General features: G+C 47.9%; 1 protein-coding gene across 3 annotated transcripts in view; it reads right to left on the bottom strand.

Annotated features, from left to right (window-relative positions):
• KCNS3 (potassium voltage-gated channel modifier subfamily S member 3) overlaps positions 1-11,730 on the bottom strand; it is a 40,600-nt gene extending 28,870 nt beyond the window's left edge. Inside the window, exon 1 of one of the 3 annotated variants that reach the window (XM_045980028.1) lies at positions 8,800-11,730. The gene's annotated coding sequence lies outside the window, so the exon portion shown is untranslated. Of the gene's footprint in view, positions 1-7,269; positions 7,404-8,046; positions 8,767-8,799 lie in introns of those variants that run through there. The other 2 variants (XM_045980027.1, XM_045980029.1) reach the window with 2 other exon arrangements.
• Between the last annotated feature and the right edge of the window lie 6,636 nt (positions 11,731-18,366).

The raw sequence follows: 18,366 nt of genomic DNA, 5'->3' as shown, positions 1-18,366 counted from the left end.
TATAACCCCCATTAACAGGAGTTCTGGGGGGGAGTTCTCAATAATTTTTAAGCATGGAAAGAATCTGAGACCAAAAAAAGGAATCTCAAATTATTTTTTTTTTCAATTTTGTTATTGTGATAAAATACACGTGACATAAAATTGACCATCTTTGTCATTTTTAAGGCTACGGTTCAGTGGTATTGAATGCATTCCTAATATGCAACTAACAGTACCATTTAAATGCCAAACTCCTTGCCTCTCGTCAAACTGAAACTTTATATGCAATCGGTACTTCTTTGTGGTTGGTCTACGTCTATGCAATCAGCAAAGCAGCCCGCACCACCTCTGTCCCTTGGAGGGTGTGTGTCTGTGTACATGGCATGGGGAGCCAGGCCCTGTTTCCAATAGAGACAACTCCATCTCCCTTCAACACCACACAATCCTGGAGTTCCACAAAGTTCCTTCTAATTTCCCACTCCTATGACATACCTTTGCATTTGCACGTATCCTAAAACCTAACCCCAGTATCTAATAATGCCTCAGTGGGATTTATTTCTGAGCTGCTGACACTGACTTATGAACGAAGGGTTGTAAAACGGGGCTTGCTTGTGTGCTTTTAAACGATGTGGCTGACAGGAGTGACTGGTCGAAAACAGCTAAAAGCAAACCCATTAGAGTTGAGGGCCATATTACAGAACGGCATCCTGTCCTCTTTGCTTCAAAGCCCCACTGAAAGGACACTAGATGAGAAGGCAAAATGCTCTCCAGTGCCTGGATTTTAAGTCTGGGGGACGCCGGGAGAAAACTCAGTGCGCATCACTGCCAAGATATACCACAGAAACATCTGCTTTCAAATTAAGTCAAGACGTCTGAGGAAACTGCATAAAAGGTGAAGTTCTCAGGCATCGTATGAACGTCCATGAGATTCCCATTTTGCATATGCAGAGAGCCTATCCCGTAGAATTGTGATTTAAGGAGATGATAAGAGACGGAGATATCGATACCTTTTTACTCTTTGACAACGATGATAGATAGAGGGGCACCTGGGTGGCCCAGTCAGTTGATCGTCTGACTCTCGATTTCAGCTCCGGTCATGATCTCAGGGTCCTGAGATGGAGCCCTGGGCCGGCTCCACACTCAGAGGGAAGTCTGCTGGAGATTCTCTCTCCCTCTTCTTCTGTCCCTCCCTCTGCTCATGCTTTCTCTCTCTAAAATAAATAAGTAAATCTTTTTTTAAAGAAGCTGATAGATTAGATAGATAGATAGATAGATAGATAGAAGGACACTGCCATATAATGACACTTTTCATTTATATTTTTAGCCTGGAGGTGGAGAAGTTTCAACCCTGAAATCGTCTCAGAGCTAAATCATGGCCAGGGGATGTCTAATTACCAAGAGGAGGAGGGGAGCAGGAGGTTTGATGTCAGCAGCCTCATGAAGGAACCACACTTAGAAAACCAGGATCTTAAAAACCCGTGGGAAAAGCCCTGCCCAGGAGGTCTGATTTACTGACCACAAAGACAAGAGTGCTGACCTAACTTTTTTGCCAGAACCCAGGCTCCTCCTTTCAATCCAAACCAACCAAACACAGTTTTTAGCTGCCAAGTTCTCTCATCCCTCTAGCCAATGAAATTCTTTACCTTAAGTAAATGCTAGGAAATACTCTTGGATTCACCTTGGCTTGTATCAGTCAGGGCTTAAGAAAGCCAGACCAGTCCATAAAAGAATGAAAGTTAAAAAAAAAAAAAATGTGGACATATTCAAGCACCACATTTTAGTCTACTGCCATGTTTTATCTCACCACAATAATTATTTGCCAGGATAGAAGTCCACATTCCTGAAAGAAGTCTACAGAATATAGCAAATGTCTTAAATGATCTTTGGAGTAACTTTAAGTCCTATGGTCCTATCTACCTTCTCATTCCACACAGCTGCAAAGAGATTCCTTTTCCTTTTTTTTTTTTTTTTAAGATTTTATTTATTTAGGGGCCCCTGAGTGACTCAGTCCTTAAGCGTCTGCTTTCGGCTCAGATCATGATCCCAACGTTCTGGGATCAAGCCCCATAGCGGGCTCCCTGCTCAGGGAGCCTGCTTCTCCCTCTGCCTGCTGCTTTCCCTGCTTGTGTTCCTTCTCTCGCTATCTCTTTCTGTCATAAATAAATAAAATATTTTTAAAAGAAGATTTTATTCATTTATTTGAGTGAGAAAGAGATAGTGACAGAGACAAGAACAGAGGCCATTATATTCTGCTGAATGTGGGTCCCCAGATGACAGACCAGAGGAACCTCTCTTGCATCTTTTTATAATGTATCTATGGATAAAGAGGAAGTCTCATGGGATGAGGAAGGTCAGGTAAGGTAGGACTCCACTGAGACGCAGAAACCTGGCTTAGCCTCGCCCAGGGCTCTCCACCAGACCTCACCCCAACATAGCTTCGCGGGGCTCCGCATCTCCACACCACCAGGCTTATCACTCCTGTCTCTCCATTTAAGGCAATTCGAAAGCAGCGTTTTGGGAATCATCAAAGAGCAAATGCTTAGAATCTCACCACAAATGTTCCACATACCCACTCATAGCTCTCCTAGTTCAATTTATAAAAATGATCCAAATTAACACACGTGAATGATACTATGAAGAAAAATATTCATAGACCGATCACCTGTTTTTTTTTAAATCATACAATCAACAGGCTGTGAGAAAAACAAGAACAAAAACAAAAACAGAAAAGAACAAGAGATAAACTCAAATTTCCCCAGCAGTTAGAGACAAAACCAGAGCCAAGATTCCAAGGTCTTCCATTCTAGAAGTGCTAGCACCATAAGACTCCAAGCACAGAGATGTGGACGTGTTGACTGGACTCAGCTCCCTGGCCTCGTCCCTGTGTGGGATCCACACACATAGGCAGATCCCCACACCCTCTCTGATCCCTTTCAGAGCCGAGCTGTACAAGTGTGACCTCTACTTCCTCAGCTCCCATTGGTTTCCACTCGGTCTGATCTGGTCCCAAATCTCTAATCCTCCAGTTAGGAAGGCTCCCCATTGCCACGCTTGAGCCTCTCCAATCTGTTCTCCCCTGTCTTCATGGGCCATTGTGCAGAAATGTAAATTGGCTCCTGATACTCCCCACCCCCTACAAATCCACGAGCTCCTTCCCACAGCCCCCAGGATAAACTCTAAGGTCCCTAAGCTGGTGTAAAGGGTGCAGCATGATCTGCCCTTGCCCTCCTCCCCGGCCCCCTCCCAGCCCCCCACCCCAGCTCTCCAGAAGTTCCTCCAAGTCTCTGTGCACATCCTTGCCTTCAAACCCTCACACTCCTTCCACGTCCCGAGATCCTCCTTCTCCCACTTTTCACTGGATAAACGTCTGTGCATCCCTCAGAATGAAAAGTCCCTTTCTCAGAAAGGTCTTCCTGGGTCTCCCATCTAACCTAGTGCCCTTGTTCCTCTCCCCGCAGGAAGTTCTTTAGGCACCTGGCCCTACTTAAATGTTTGCACCTCTTTGTTTAATGTCTGTCTCCCCAGTAGCTGCCCACTCCCTCCGTGCCTGTTTGCTTTACCGCAGAATACCCAGCACCTAACTGTCCGTAATGCCAGGTAAGTAGTCCAATCCTTACAGAATGAATGCTTGTAAATGTATTTGTAATGTAAATGTAAAGAAGATATATATGTATTTTTGTAAATGGAAAGAGGGTTGTATTTGGAACTGTAAAGAGGGTATATATGACTGCATAAGTTAATCATTAAGTCAACATTGATAAGCATCTGCTGGCGGCTCAGATGAGCTCAGTTGATCTGCGCAGGCTGATGAGCAGGAGGCTTTCATTCACGGGGGACCTCAGCAAGCACACTGAAGCCAGCTGCTGTCAACATTAACTGCTTATCTGTAACATTATTAGCTAAAAGCAGATGTTGGGCCTTTATCATTCAACACTTGTGCAATTAAAGATCATTTTAAAGGGTATCTACTCCAAGCAAACCGTGGGGCAAGCCTCTGCAGGGTTCCAAAGAGAGCAAGACCCCCTTGATAAAAGAGAAAGAAAAATGATAAAGGAAGGCAGGGATGGAAATTTTTCTAAATCAGGTTCTACATTTGATTGCCCCTTCTCAACATTGTTACGGAATTCATCATAATTGGGGTTTCTCTCCACGTCTCACATACCAGACTCCTGAATGCAAAAATGAGACAACAGAAGTAAAGATTTTCTCCTCCTCCCCTGCTCCTCCTGACTAGCCAAGACCAGTGACCAAAAGCCAGCTTCGGGATGAAGTTCAAATGCTGCCTCCTCCAAGGACCTTCCACATCTACCACGTTCCTTGTGAGGATGACAGATGATGGCTTTGGAGTCAGAAGACCCCCTGGCTCTGGCCAAGTCCAAGTGGTTCACTTTGCCTTGCTTTCCTCATCTGCAATAGGGGTTTGCAAACCCCTACCCCGCCCTGGGCATATCACACTCCATTACTAAACTGAAACGAGGTAACCCTCTGAGAGTTTCTGCAAACTGTAGCAGGCTCTACAAATATGACAGTTTGTGACACTTATCAGGACGCAAATATGTAGCATCTTGTGTTGACCTGTCTAGCGCCTGTTAATCTCGAGTCTCCAGGTCCACAGTGTGCTCCAGGCTCAGAGAACACACGTTCTTACAGTCTGCCTGCCCTTGGTGCCTCAGTACTGGGCACATCACACCCACACAACAAATTCTTGCAGGCTAGTTACTTGTTGGCATTTTTGATGGATTTGACTGAGTACAAACTGTTCTCCCACTCTTCTGGATTCTTCATCGATAATAAGCACTTTCTCCGGAGACAGCCATGTTTACCTAGCCCGTGATCTTTATGGTCTGTCTTCCTTTTTCCCAATTACGTTGGAAAGAAGACATTTTTGGCAAAAGCAAAAAGAACGCTTCTCCAGTGCCATTTTCAAGGTTCCTTCTACAGATGAGATGGAGACCAAAAAGCCACTTGGTAATGGCAAGCCACCTCTACCGCTCACTGTTCAACAAACCCCACCTGAGACCTACAAAGCGTAGGTTAGTGTTGGGGCTGTCCAGATAACCAAGAAGGGCAGAATCCCACAGTGGCTGTGTAGCTGGACTGCCAGGGATAGAGTCCTGGTTCCACATAGTCCTAATTGTGTGATTTTGCATAAGTCATCCAGTTGTTCTCTTTTTTTCTCATCTAAAATAGGCTAATGATTGCTACACTTATCCTGGCGAGACTGTGTAATGTATGGTATTGTCGAATCACTGTATATTGTATATCCTGAAACTAATATAATATTGTATGTCAAGAATACTTCAATAAAAATAAATAAATAAATTTTTAAAAAATAAAATAGGGTGGTAATAGACCCCACACCTCCAAAGGTCATCATCAGGATGAAATGAGTCAAGACATCCAGAGTTTTAGCACAGTGCCTAGTATAGGGTAAGAACACATAGGAGACATCCAGATTCTTGTCACTGAACAGACTACGACTCAGAGAAGAAAAGTGCCTTAGGTCAAGGATCCATGAAGAGGTTGAAGTCAGGGCTGGAACCCAGGTCCTTGTGGGTACGTCACACATGGGGCACTCCGGAGAATCCGCCTTGCTGAAACCTGATAAGCCAGGCCAGTAATGACACCCACCTTCTGCTCGGCCTCCAGCTGCCCTGCATAGTGGCCCTTGCCTTGCCCCCAAGCCCAATCCTACCCTTTCGGTCTCCCATGGGACTCAGAATGTACCTAGAGGGGTTCCGTCTACTGCTGGGTCCCCCAGAAACACTGTGATGAAGAAGGAAAGCCTCATTTCCTCATGAGGTGGTTCTGAACATTAAATGAAATAATGTCTGGGAAAGTGCCCAGCAGAGTAGCTGGCATATGGTATTCAGCCAATAAATGATCTCTATTTAAAAAAAAAAAAAAAAAAGGAAAGGAGGAAGAGGAAAACCCTGTAGTGCCTGTCTGCTCTCTCAAAGCTGTGCACATTCCAACCCCAAATGCCAGACACAGGGTAGATTGAGATCTTGCTTGGGTAGAACAGAAGGACACAGAGACCGCAAAGGATTGACATGAAGGGCGAAATTCACTTAAGACACAGGAAGTGTCTGGAGTCTCCACTCTTCCCCACCTTTCTTTAAAATAAGAATGACAATGACAATAATAATAAGGAAGAAGGAAAAATACTTAGCTGGTGCTTTGCTGGCAAGCCCAAGCATCCGAGCATCGAATTTTTAATATTATAGTATTTCTCAACAAAGCAAAGGCTGCTTGCACACACACACACCCCGTTTGCTTTTATACACTTGACCGGTAAAAGCTTAGCTTTGCTGCATTGATGAATGGGTTTACTCAGGCTGATTTTCCAGGCAAAAAATGGCTCAGACACAAACGTGAATTAAAACCGATCCCACAGATCTTAGAATATTCACAACGTGCTTTGGATTCAGAGTTTGTAAGCACCTCACCTTCTCCTCCCTTCCCCAATTATTGACAATCCCTAGTTGTGAAAAGACAGATTTAATGTTAGAACACGAGGAAGGAATCTGGTGAAAAAAGGCAAAAGAAGGGTTGGACTAGACGGATGAAATTTCATTTTACTGTGTATCCCCAGGACAGATCCTGGGGCCTAGCCCGGGAAAGCTGGCTGTAAACGCAAACTGATTCAATCAACGGCCCCACGGACTGTACAACCCAAGTGAGGAGTGAAACCGAAATATTACACCAAGTTCAACCACACTATCAACGCCACCCTCCCTTCAGCCCGAACTGTGTGGGGGCAGGTGCTCAGGAAAAATGCTGGCTTCCTGTTTACCTGGGCAGGTATTTGCAAGTAGTCTAAAAAGGGGGGGCAATGTATACAGTACTAAGCAAATGGTTATGCAAATCACTTAAACAAATACGTGGAAGAAGGAGGCGAAGGTTTCTGATCTGGTTTTCCTCACCTGCCCCACTCTTCAGAGGGAAAGACGAAGTAAAAAATAATAATAATAATCCAAGAGCGGGACGTTTGGCAAGTCCGCTCTCTATGAAGACCAGGCACGACCCCGCGCCACCCGCTCACGCTCAGGCATCGAACCAGAGCCCCGGGGTTATTCCGGCGGCCGGAGGGGAGTCTTTGCCGCCCACCACCGCCGCCGCGGGCTGCCGGAGTTAGACTACCGCTCTGTCTCCCGAGCCGAGATGCGGGTGACACACCAAGGACGCCAAAGGTGTTCCTTTCCCAAAAGAGACGGGGAGAGACAGAGCGGGGAAGGAGAGGTTGGGGGAAGCCGGAGCCCTGCAATGCGAAAGGTCTGGCTCGCTCACCTGCCCATTCACCGCGGGAGGTCCGACAGCCACCCCCTCAGAGGGGCGCGGGAAAGGGACGTTCCCGACCCCATCACCACCACCCCCGAGGCAAAGGAGGGGAGCCGGCAGGCAGCCCTGCAAGCCCCAAGCCGCTCACAGCCAGAGCGCGCCGCCGGTCGGTGGGCGCAGCGCGGCACCAGCCCCAGGGCCGGGGGTGCGCTCTGCCCTGCGACGGTCGCGGGGCGCCGGGCCCCGCTGCAGGGCAATGGGGAGGGGAGGAATGACGGGGAAGAAGGCGGAGCAGGCGGGCCGGGAAGCACTTACATTCGCCAGGAAAGCGCCTCCTCTCGAGGAAGAGAAGGAAAGGCTTCCCGGCTAAGGAAACGCCCCAAGGATGCCCTCCGCGAAGTGCCGCCTCTCCCCGGCTCCCCGACTCTCCCGCCTCCAGTGCGTCCTCCACCCCGCGACTACCCACCCCACGCCCAACAGCGGATCCCCGCGACCCCCGCCGCGGCCTGCAGAGGGGCCCGGCCACCGCGCCGCCGGCCGCAGCTCGCGCAACAGGCGGATCTTGAGGACTCCAGCGACGGCGGGCTCCGGGAACCGGAGGAGGAGGGGGCGCCGCGAGACAGGCGCTCAGCAGAACGCCAAGTCCCCTGCGGTCCTAGACCTGCGCGGCCGTGCACCCGTGACCCGAGCCACGGGGCTGCAGGGGCAGCAAAAGGTGGCCAAAGTTGCGGGGTCGCACGGAGAAGTCGCCAGAGTGCGCGCGGAGGAGAGGACACGAGCAGGTACCTGCAGGAGTCCCGGTGCCTCAGGCTCGCTCCGCTTGGCGACGCCGCCCGCCCGCGCTGCAGGAATCAGGCCTCGCCGCGCGGCCCGGCGCCCGCCGCGGCGGCGGCGAGGAGAGCCGGGTGGCCCGCCTGGGTCGGTCCGTCCATCCCGCCCGGCCGGAGCGCGGCTCCCGGGAGCCGCGGATAGGGCGGGGCGGGGCGGGACGGGGCGGGGCCGGCTGCTGGGCCACCGCCCCATTGGTCCCGCCTCGCCCGCCGCCTAGCTCTGGCCCCCTCCGGAGGGCCAGGCGCTCTGCCGAGGTCTGCCGCAGGTTACCGGGCTCAGGCCGTGCGACCCACGGACGCACGGAAGGACAGACTGGCGCCCTGGCGGGGCGCGTGCCCCCGCCGAAACCCGAGTGCAGAGTCACCCCCGGAGCCGCGTGCCCTGTCCCGGCGGGAGCAGGAGCGCGCTCGTTGCCTCTTACCTGCGCGCCCTTCGGGCTGGAGCCCGCGATTCGGCGGGAGGCAGACCGTCTCCTCTGCGGTCCCCCGCGGCACCTGCAACAGCCTCCCGAAAGTCGCGGCCCCAAGCGACACTCTGCAAATTTGCCAGGATTCTCCTAGGAAGTATCGAGGCCCCAACTTGTTTTAAAACAAAGTGCGAAGGAAGAAACAGCCGCCCCTGTCCAGCCTGTTTACCACCAGCCCCGCTGCCCGAAGACTCGGGCACTGTGCAGAGCAAAATTGTTTCTTGCTCTATTCCTCGACTTACCTAGCAAGTCACATGCACTGAGCGAAACGGGGACGAGCCGGTTCTCCTTCCTGAAGGATGGAAGAGGAGGTCAAAGGGAAATGCCTTCAGCCCGAGGTTGAGGAACGAACGGGGCCTCAGCGAGGGAGGCCTGCGGTCCGGAAGGCATGGTCGGCCCCTCTGCAGTGAGCAGGAACTCAGTGAACCGCCGGGAGGAGAAATGGGACGCTCGGGGACCCACCCCCGCGCTCCCCCTCCCGCCCCCAAACTGCAGATTTTTAAGTTGTGCAGACTTGCAATAATTCCTCCCAGCCAGCTGCTCCAAGCTATGGGCGCCCGGTGTTCCCGCCCCCACATCACGCAATGGGACAACTGCCCTCAAGCCAGCTCCTGCTGACCACTGGCCTCAGACAAGCACCTATGGAGACCCTACAGAGCTGAGTTCCAGGCCCTGAGCCGGCATTAAGGAGGGGGCGGGGCAAAGAGATGCATGGGAAAGGTCAAAGACACTTTTTCTGATCTCATCTAAGTACCCGGTGGTCTGGATTTTCTCATTGTTTTTGTTTGATCAAAACGACCAGTAGGAATCAGAGAAAGGGGAGCAATGTTCAGGGTATCTTGTAGGCTCAGGGCGTGAAACCTGCACCTTACAGAGAATTTTGGCTGGAGGAGAAAAAGTAGTAGCAAGCAGAAATGGCAGAGGAGAAGCAAAAGCTCAACTCTGTGTTCCCTTAAACACTAGCACTTTCATTCGGTTCATGGAAGGCAAGGTGGGGAGGCAGGTGGCTGGGGAACAGATGTTTGGGGGACCTGTCCCTAATTCCATCGTTCTTTGGCTCCCCCAAGCCTGTCCTGAGGAGAAGCCAAAGCTTTTGTCTACACTGCTGTTCACAAGCCTCTGAAGAAGGTAATTTGCATATACAATCAGCATCTTTAGCCTAAGATCTAAGATTATTCTAAAAATATGCTTATATTTTGTCAACACCTGAGAAAAATGCTTCCGAATCTCTCCCAGCAGTTAATCATTTAAAATCACTAAGTTATCTGAAAAGTACAGCATTGTTTACTTGAGAATGAGAGATGTTCGGAATCTCCATGCAGGGCAGAGCGTATCTGCAGTGCAGACAAGCCAGGGAACCAGGGCCTTCGCACAGGTCTGGACGGCACCTGCAAACAGGAGGGAGGCACCCACGGTGGAGGTCAGAAAGGACCTCCAGGCAGCATCTGTGAAAACTGGGACAGAATGGATGGGCCTCCACAGTGCTCATATGGGGCGGGTATAGAAGGGGCACAGACTTAAGAAACAGACTGGGCTTCTCATCATGCTGGACTCAGAGGAAGCCCAGTGAGCAAGTCACTTAGGGGTTCAATGTTTCTTCTTCAGTAAGAAAAGGGCAATCATATGAAGCAAATGGAATTAATACACAGGAAAGCATTGTATAGGTCATAAAGTGCATGTCTGTTTCCCCAAAAGTTCATCCCTGACAGTTTATCAAGGTTGAACCAGGCAATGTAAATGCATTCGTACTTACACACACACACACACACACACATACACACACACACACGGCCATGTTCTCGCCCCCTGTGCCTAGGGCCTCTTCCTTTGACCTCAGTCTTCATTGCTGCAGTGTTTGCTCTGGTAGATTTAACTGCCTCCTTCCTACCGCATCAGAATGCCTTTATGCCACATGATATGGCCTGTCCCCTTTTCATTAACTGTGTACATAGAAAAGCATTTGGACAAGCCATGCATTAATCTATAAGGGGTTGATCGTCAGCTCACAGTAGTACTCACCCCTCCTTGGTTTGCAGAGGACTCCTAGAGTCAGTGGAGACATGCCAAGCAAATGTGGGCCCGGGAAAGTCTGTCTTCCAGGCTTCCATATTCTCCTTGCTCTGGACCCTCCTTTGGTAACTTCTTCCTCTCTTACCCACTTACCCACAAGTCTACGTTCTCCCGCTCTTCTTCCCTGTCCCTGACCCTAAACCTGTCCCTGAACCTGTCCCTGACCCTAAACCCAGCTGTGTGTCATTGCTGGAGGAAGGGGAGGTATTAATTTGCTTTTTAAGTGGAGAAAGGTCTATGTGTGAAAATGAACGTGTTCTCATCTCTGACAGGAAGATGGTGAGTGAGGGAGTATTAGTAATGGTGGCTAACATTTGTTTCTCTTATTGGCTTCTCATTAAACAGCTGCCTGACTGTCACACCAGCCAATGGAAGCCCTTGAAACATTTGCAGTTCCTGAAGTGCCAGACTTTTTCATGTCTCCCTGCACTCACAGTGGTCTCCCTCTGCTTGGACTATCCTTCCCAAGCAGAAGCCTTTCTTTGCTCAACCAACTCCCTTTCCCTTAGGACACCATTCTGTTCTTAATCACTACCCTCTGGAAAGCCCCCTCTCCTGTCCAGGGTTCTGTACCTCTCTCTCGTTCTCCCTCATGCCTTTCGCTTCTTACTTACGTAGCACCTACACACTGGATTTTCACTGTTTATCTTCAAGAAGGCAGTGAGCTCCTTGAAGGCTGCATTTCTAGGACCTTCAATAGGCCCTGCATGTTTGTGAAGTGATTTACCGTAACCTCCATCATAGGGCTGCTCAGCTCTGTGTGCTCCCAATGGGAACTGAAATATTTTATTTCTTCCATCAGGTACAGAGAAAACACATGAACCATCATATCAGTCTCTGCTTGGATGCCAGGCAGTTCGAGACCGAATCTGGGTAATTAGCTAGAATTCTTTTATTCCAGATTATCACTACAATGATCTCTGTTCTTTCACAAAATTATGTTTATATTTACTTTAAATGCCATATTATATTATTTTTATATTCAAAGTACCTTGGGGGTGTCTGGGTGGCTCATTCAGATGAGCTTAGGACTCTTGATTTGTTGGGCTCTGTGCTCATTGCAGAGTCTTGAGATTCTCTCTCCCCCCTCTCCCTTTGCCCCTCCCCCATGATGCACAGGTGTGCACGCTCTCGCTCTTAAATAGATAAATAATTCTTTTTAAAAACACAAAGCAAAAATAAAGTGCCTTAAATATTTGTGGTCTTCAAGTCCAAAGACTTGAATTATCATCTGTCTCTGCCTCTAATCAGTTCAGTGATATCTCCTCTCTGGCTTTCTATTTGGGTTTAGACAAGATGATCTCCAAGGTGTTTGCCAGTTCTAAAAGCCTTACAGCTACCCAGATAAAAGGACATCATTTATAAATTATTCAATTAAAAAAAAGCCTCTGTAACAAAATACGTCTTAAGTCTCCAGGCACAAAGGAATCCTCTCCTCAGGTCTTGGAGGTATCCTCTGAGAACTCTTGAACATTTCCCAAGATGAATTCCATAGAACACCTGTGTCATAGTCAAAAGACTTTGGGCAAGCACATACTACATTCCATGTCTCAGTAGTCATAATAATCTACATCAGCGTAGTAAGGGCTGTGTCTGAGAGGTCAGGCCATGAAAATACTCCAAGGGAGGGACTCCCAGAGGGCTCACAATTTGGCTGAAGCTTGCTTCTTGGCTCATATTTCCAGCTCTTCCCACTTTTCTTCCCACCTCATTCATTCCACACACCCTCCCCCACACTGACACACACCATCCCCTCTTACCTTCCGACCTGACACATTAGATCCATTTTTCCATTGTGTTTATTGTGTGCTTTCTGAACCTTGGCCCTGCCTGCACCCTGTTTCTACAAGATCCCTTTCCCTCCCTGGCAGATGCCAGCTCCACCTGCAATACCATTATCACCCATTCTTTGAAGCTTTCGGAAATCATATTTCGTTATTCCTTCTACTGGGCTCCATCATACTTTGTACAGATCTCTAGTTACAGTTATGCTCTTATAATATGGTCACCTGTGTAGACTGAGTCTTCTTTATTAAACTGTGGGCTCCTTGAGGGGAAGCACTATGTGGTATTACTCATCTCAGTATCTTCAGAGCCTGGTGCATTACAGATGCTCAGTGACTACTCTAAGAATTAAAAAAAATAGATGATGGATGAATGGCTGGATGGATAGATGGATGGATGGACAGATGGATAGGTAGTTGGGTGGGTAGGTGGATAGATAGATGGATGAACGAAGGTCTTCAGACTTCAGGGAGAGTACAGGAAAACAAACTCAGAGGGACCAAAGACTGGATGGGCCAACCTTATGGTTTTTCTCCTCTTGGGGAGTTCTGCACTTATTTTAATAACCCTGCATACCTGTGATGGAACTTAGGGTCTAGCCTTTATTTCCAACTAGAAGAGGGGAAAGTTTCTCCATTGGGGCGCCTGAGTGACCCAGTGGGTTAAAGCCTCTGCCTTTGGCTCAGGTCGTGGTCTCAAGGTCCTGGGATCGAGCCCTACATCGGGCTCTCTGCTTGGCGGGAAGCCTGCTTCTCTCTCTCTCTCTCTCTCTTTCTCTCTCTCTCTCTCTCTCTGCCTGCTTGTGACCTCTGTCAAATAAATAAACAAAATCTTTAAAAAAGAGGAAAGAAAGAAAGATAGATAGATAGATAGTTTCTCCATAGCAGAGACTGCCAGGCACAACCCCATGATCTTTTCTCTTCTGTTTCTTCAGTAAAAGTATCCCCAATGTTTACCTGGACCATAAAGTGACCAACTCTTTCTGGTTTTCCTAGAGCCCCAGGATAAAGTCTACATGTCCAAGCCTCCCATGTCACTAGGGGAGATCAGATGACTGAGTTCTTTCATGGATGGCCATGGAAGTGGCTTATTCAGTCTCAGGGACAGAAGGAATGTTCTATTAAAATTTCTTTGGAAAAAAATCACAACTGCTTACTACAATGATAAAGAGGAGATTCTCCCACATCAAGACACAACAATGAGAAGCAACCAAAAGATCTTTCTGGAAGAGCAAGATGGAAAGTTAGTGCCCTCCTGTCTTCTGGGAGACCACTCTCTCCAATGCACCCCACTCTTCCTCTTCCTCTTTAAATGTAGCTGTGAATACCTATGAGAGTTGGGTAGCTGCACTGACTTCATGTTTCTTGCCTTTTTCTTTTTTTTTCCTCTTGGTTGCAGAGGATTAAATCACTCCCCATCCTTGGGCATGGCATATTGGCAGCAGCAGCACACACAAACCTCTCTCCTGTTTCTGCTTATTTATTCCTTTATTCCCCATTCCACACTTGCATTGCCAGCCCACCCTCCATAGGCAGCCATTTTAATGTGCTTATTGATAACCTTCTGTTTCCACATGTCCTTGTAGAAGGTTGTTTTGAGTGCATGCATTTTTAATTTATGCAAATGGAAGTGTGTCCTTTATCTTAATTTTCTGGAGTGTTTCATTCCACACTGTGGTGGTTTTGACCTCCATCCCTGTTTGTTGCTCTAAGTGATTCTGATCTGCTCCTTTTTTTCCTTTTTTTATTGTGAACACCATCCCCTTCTCAATGATGGGTGCCCAGAATGCCCTACATTCTGAACCACCACCACAGCACTGAACCAGACATCCTTGTGTGTGCCCCCTTATGGACCTGGGAAGAATTTGAGAGGGAGATATATATATATCTCCACCTGCAGGATTGCAGGTCAGAGAGTATGGACAAGACTGATAGAAATATTGAAATACTTATGCCAGTTGGTAAATAGTGCTGCCCTGAAGCTCCCTGAGTATCCTTCCTGTTGTCTCAGCCCTTTCTCAGGGTCCCCCAGAACTTCCCACCATCCTACAACTAAAGGGTCAATGCCTGGCCCAGCTAGAATGAACAGTCTTTCTAGTAGTTGCTAAATATTTTGACTATTGCCCCTGGATAGGCATGTGCTCGACCCAATGGTCCCCGTCCTTATTTTTTCATATAGCAATAACAACAAAAACAAACTTATTCAAAGAATTCAGTCCAGTTTCTTGTCCTATTTTATGGAATTCTCAGAGCTGCAGAAACCCTTTAATGCATATTAAGTGCATTAATGCATATGTTTCCATCTGCATTATGGGGGCTGTATCCTACCCAATACCGTGCAGAGATGTGGGAGCCAGCAGACTGTAACCACTCTCAGGGCCAGCCCCTGAGCCTGCTGTGCCAGCAAGTGAGGCACCCGAGACTCAACCCCCTGAGTTTGACCTTGACTCTGTTCTGAGTTTGACATAGACTCAATCCCCTAAATTTGACCTTGGTTCTGTTCTGAGTTTGACCTGGACTCAACCCCCTAAGTTTGACCTTAGCTCTGTTCTGAGTTTGACCTAGACTCAACCCCAAGTTTGACCTTGGTTCTGTTCTGAGTTTGACCTGGACTCAACCCCCTGAGTTTGACCTTGGCTCTGTACTGAGTTTGACCTGGACTCAACCCTCTGAGTATGACCGTGGCTCTGTTCTGAGTTTGACCTAGACTCAACCCTCTGAGTTTGACCTTGGCTCTACTCCCCTCCAGCTGTGAGATTTGGAGCATTTCCTCTCTCTCTCTCTCTGATCCTCAGTCTCTTCATTGTCTAGATGTTCCCTGACAGGGTGGGAGTAGGGTTCAAATAAGATAATGAGCAACATAGAGGAAGAAAAGAAAAAGTCTCTTGGTATCCAACTCAACATAAAATTAGCTCCATCACCTGGCCCTCCTCGGTCTCTGTTTCTCCCATGTAAAACGGGGATAATGATACTGTATGGTATCCCCCAATTATTATGAGATTCCTTGTGCTGCCTTAACACCTTTGAACTTTGCAGGACCCCCAAGGCTTAGCCAGGAGTTCTACTACTCTGGCCAGATATGCCTCCCACACATGGGGAAAGTATCCCCTTCTGGTGAGTTCCCCTATTGACTAGACCAGCTGCGCCTTACCTGCTTCTTCACCTAATGGGTTTTGCATCCCTGCCAGCCTGTGGAATTATTCAAACAAGCCAATCACATCCTCCTGCAGGAACCAACATTCCCCTCCTCCTTTCATCACTGCAAAGCACTCCTCCTGAGAGCCCCTGCTGGTTCTCTGCTCCCAAGCTTTCCCAAGTGGCCCCCTGTGGGGTGCAGTGTCCTCCTCCCTCTGACTATGAGTACGTGTGACTAATAAACTGCTGTCAGTCTCATCTGTCCTGTGTCAGCTGTCGTGTGTTCAAGGCTCATCCTATTTATGGCAAGACCGCTCCTTCGCCAACCCGGTGACTAGTTGGTGATCAGAACTGACAGACACCCATCTCAAAGAGCTGTAACTCTGGGGCCTTCCCCACCTCATGGAGCTATGAGAGAAACGCCATATACTGCCAATCACTGCAACCCTTTTACCTGAGAGAAAAATAAGCAATTTATTTGTGTGCCTGTGTGTGAATGAGAGTGATCCTAATCTCAACGGTTACTTCATTACTACTAATACATATTATATGTACTATTTTATTTAGCTTTTAAAGTGGTCATGAAGTTTTTTTTTAAATGGAGATGCGTCAAGGAATTTTTTTTTTTTTTTAGCTTCTGAAATGCCAAGTTTTGTGGTGGTGCAGCAATGCATGGTAGGGATTTTTCATAACTCCCTTCAGGAGACCCAAATCAATGTTTGGGCTCAGGTTGTTCTGTGGCTGCAAAGTATGGAAAATTCTCCTTTCGTCTGACCTAGCAGATAGATTTCTGGGACAGCAAGTCTGTTGTACAAGACTCAGGCTCCCATGGACCCTCTTTCACACACACAGACAGAAAATGCACACACCTGCGTGGGCGTACATATGCTCTCAAGAAGTTACATATGTGCTTCACACACACACACACACACACACACACACACACAGCCACACACGAGTACACCCTTGTATCCACACCCAGCAACACTCTCCTACGGTTCTCTGACACTGTGAAGGCCCCAGATTTCTCCTTCATCAGGGCACTGAGCTATCGTGAGTTATCATTTTCAATAACCTTGTACACCAGGCTGGCTGTAGGATGCTGAGTCATAGAAAGCAAGGGCAAGAAAGCTTGGGAGTCAATCATCAGCCATGGAAGTGCACTCAAGGAGAAGCAGGAAGAAGAGGATCCCCTCCCACCCACTGATCCAGGGTCAGAAGGAGAATCCTGATGAGCCGGGGGGCAATTTGGTCCTTACAAGGGCTCACCCTCGTGGAGGACACTTCCATGAGGGAGTGAATTCAGCTCCTCTCCTGGCCTCTGTCCTCTCTCCAGGGCTGCTCCTCTAGGCAAGCTTATCTGCTCACGCAACCCCTGCTTGTATATGTTGACGTCTCCTAGCTCTCAACCTCCAACTCGGATCCCGGTCCTTAGAGAGGCTGCTCAGAGCTGCACATTGTATTAAGGACTTTGGAGCATACAAAGACGAAGGAATAATCTCTGCTCTCAAGAAGTGAGCATTCTAGAAGATAATCAACTGAGAGATAAGTATGGAGAGCCAGCTCTAAAAATACGTAGAGAATTACACGAGTTGGCACAGATCTCAAATAACACTTACTACCTGTGGAACCTTGGGGATAATAACTTCCACCCTCAGAAATGTGTGGCATGTCTACTCAGGGGTCTCTTTCTGTGCTCAGCAAATCTTTCTTACTCAACTTCAGTTTTGTCAACATTTCCCATAGAACCCAACCTGAGTCTCCATTCTGAACCCTGGAGTGTCTCCATCCCAAGCCAATCCCCAGTTCTCATCCGTAGCATGTAACCTGGCCATCTGCTTACTGAGACGATAGAGGTTGCAGGATGTGTGGTCCCTCACCTTCCATCTGCTCCACATCAAAGTCTCTCTGAGGTTGACACGTTTTCTTTTACTCCTGCTTTGAGGAAAGCCGCTTATACCCATGTACTTTGAGGTCACCAAGAGAAGCAAGACTAAAGAGAAAAAGAGGTGTTTTTCTTAAAAGATTTTATTTATTTATTTGAGAGAGAGACTGAAGGAGAGAGAGCATAAATGAGGGGAGGGGCAGAGGGAGAGGGAGAAGCAGACTCCCCGCTGAGCAAGGAGCCCAACACTAGGCTTGATCCCAGGACCCCAGGATCATGACCTGACCTGAGGGCCAATGCTTGACTGACTGAGCCACCCAGGTGCCCCATATCATTGCTTTCTGAGAGAATGTTTCTTTCAGAAGATTTTCCAGATATTGCATAAGGAATGAATTACAGTCCTAGAATGCATGTCACCATGTGATGGAAATATGTAGGTTTCAGAGTTGCATCCAGGATGTACCACTTACCACCTGTTTAACCTTGAGCATGTGACTCAACTTTCATTTATTAATTCCTTCAACCAACATTTGAAGGTCTACTGAGTGTCAAGTATACTAACCACAGCTACAATTTAGTCATTAAGGGTTGGGGGGGAGAGCAGTGGTAATAATACTACTGACTTAGAAGTTTGTATTGAGGCTTTGGTGCCCCACCAAGCACAAGAGAGAGTAATAAGTGTGATTTATCTTCTTCTTTTCTTTCTGGCTTATAGCACCCATGCTCCTGTTCTGTATATGAGGAGGAATTCCTCATAAACAAAATAAATTTCTAGCTGGCTAATGAGAAGCCTCAATATAAATTCCACATAAACTTCAAAGTGTATCCTTCTGTTCTCACAATAAAGTACTAGGTTTTGAGCATCTAGTTGAACAACATGCTCATTCTACGTAAACCATCCCAGGGCTGAGTCTCCAAGTCCTGCCAGATGATGA

This window comes from Meles meles, chromosome 15 (genome assembly GCF_922984935.1).
Source record: "Meles meles chromosome 15, mMelMel3.1 paternal haplotype, whole genome shotgun sequence".
In the NCBI taxonomy this organism is placed as follows: Eukaryota; Metazoa; Chordata; class Mammalia; order Carnivora; family Mustelidae; genus Meles; species Meles meles.
This window is presented reverse-complemented; position numbering and strand designations above follow the sequence as displayed.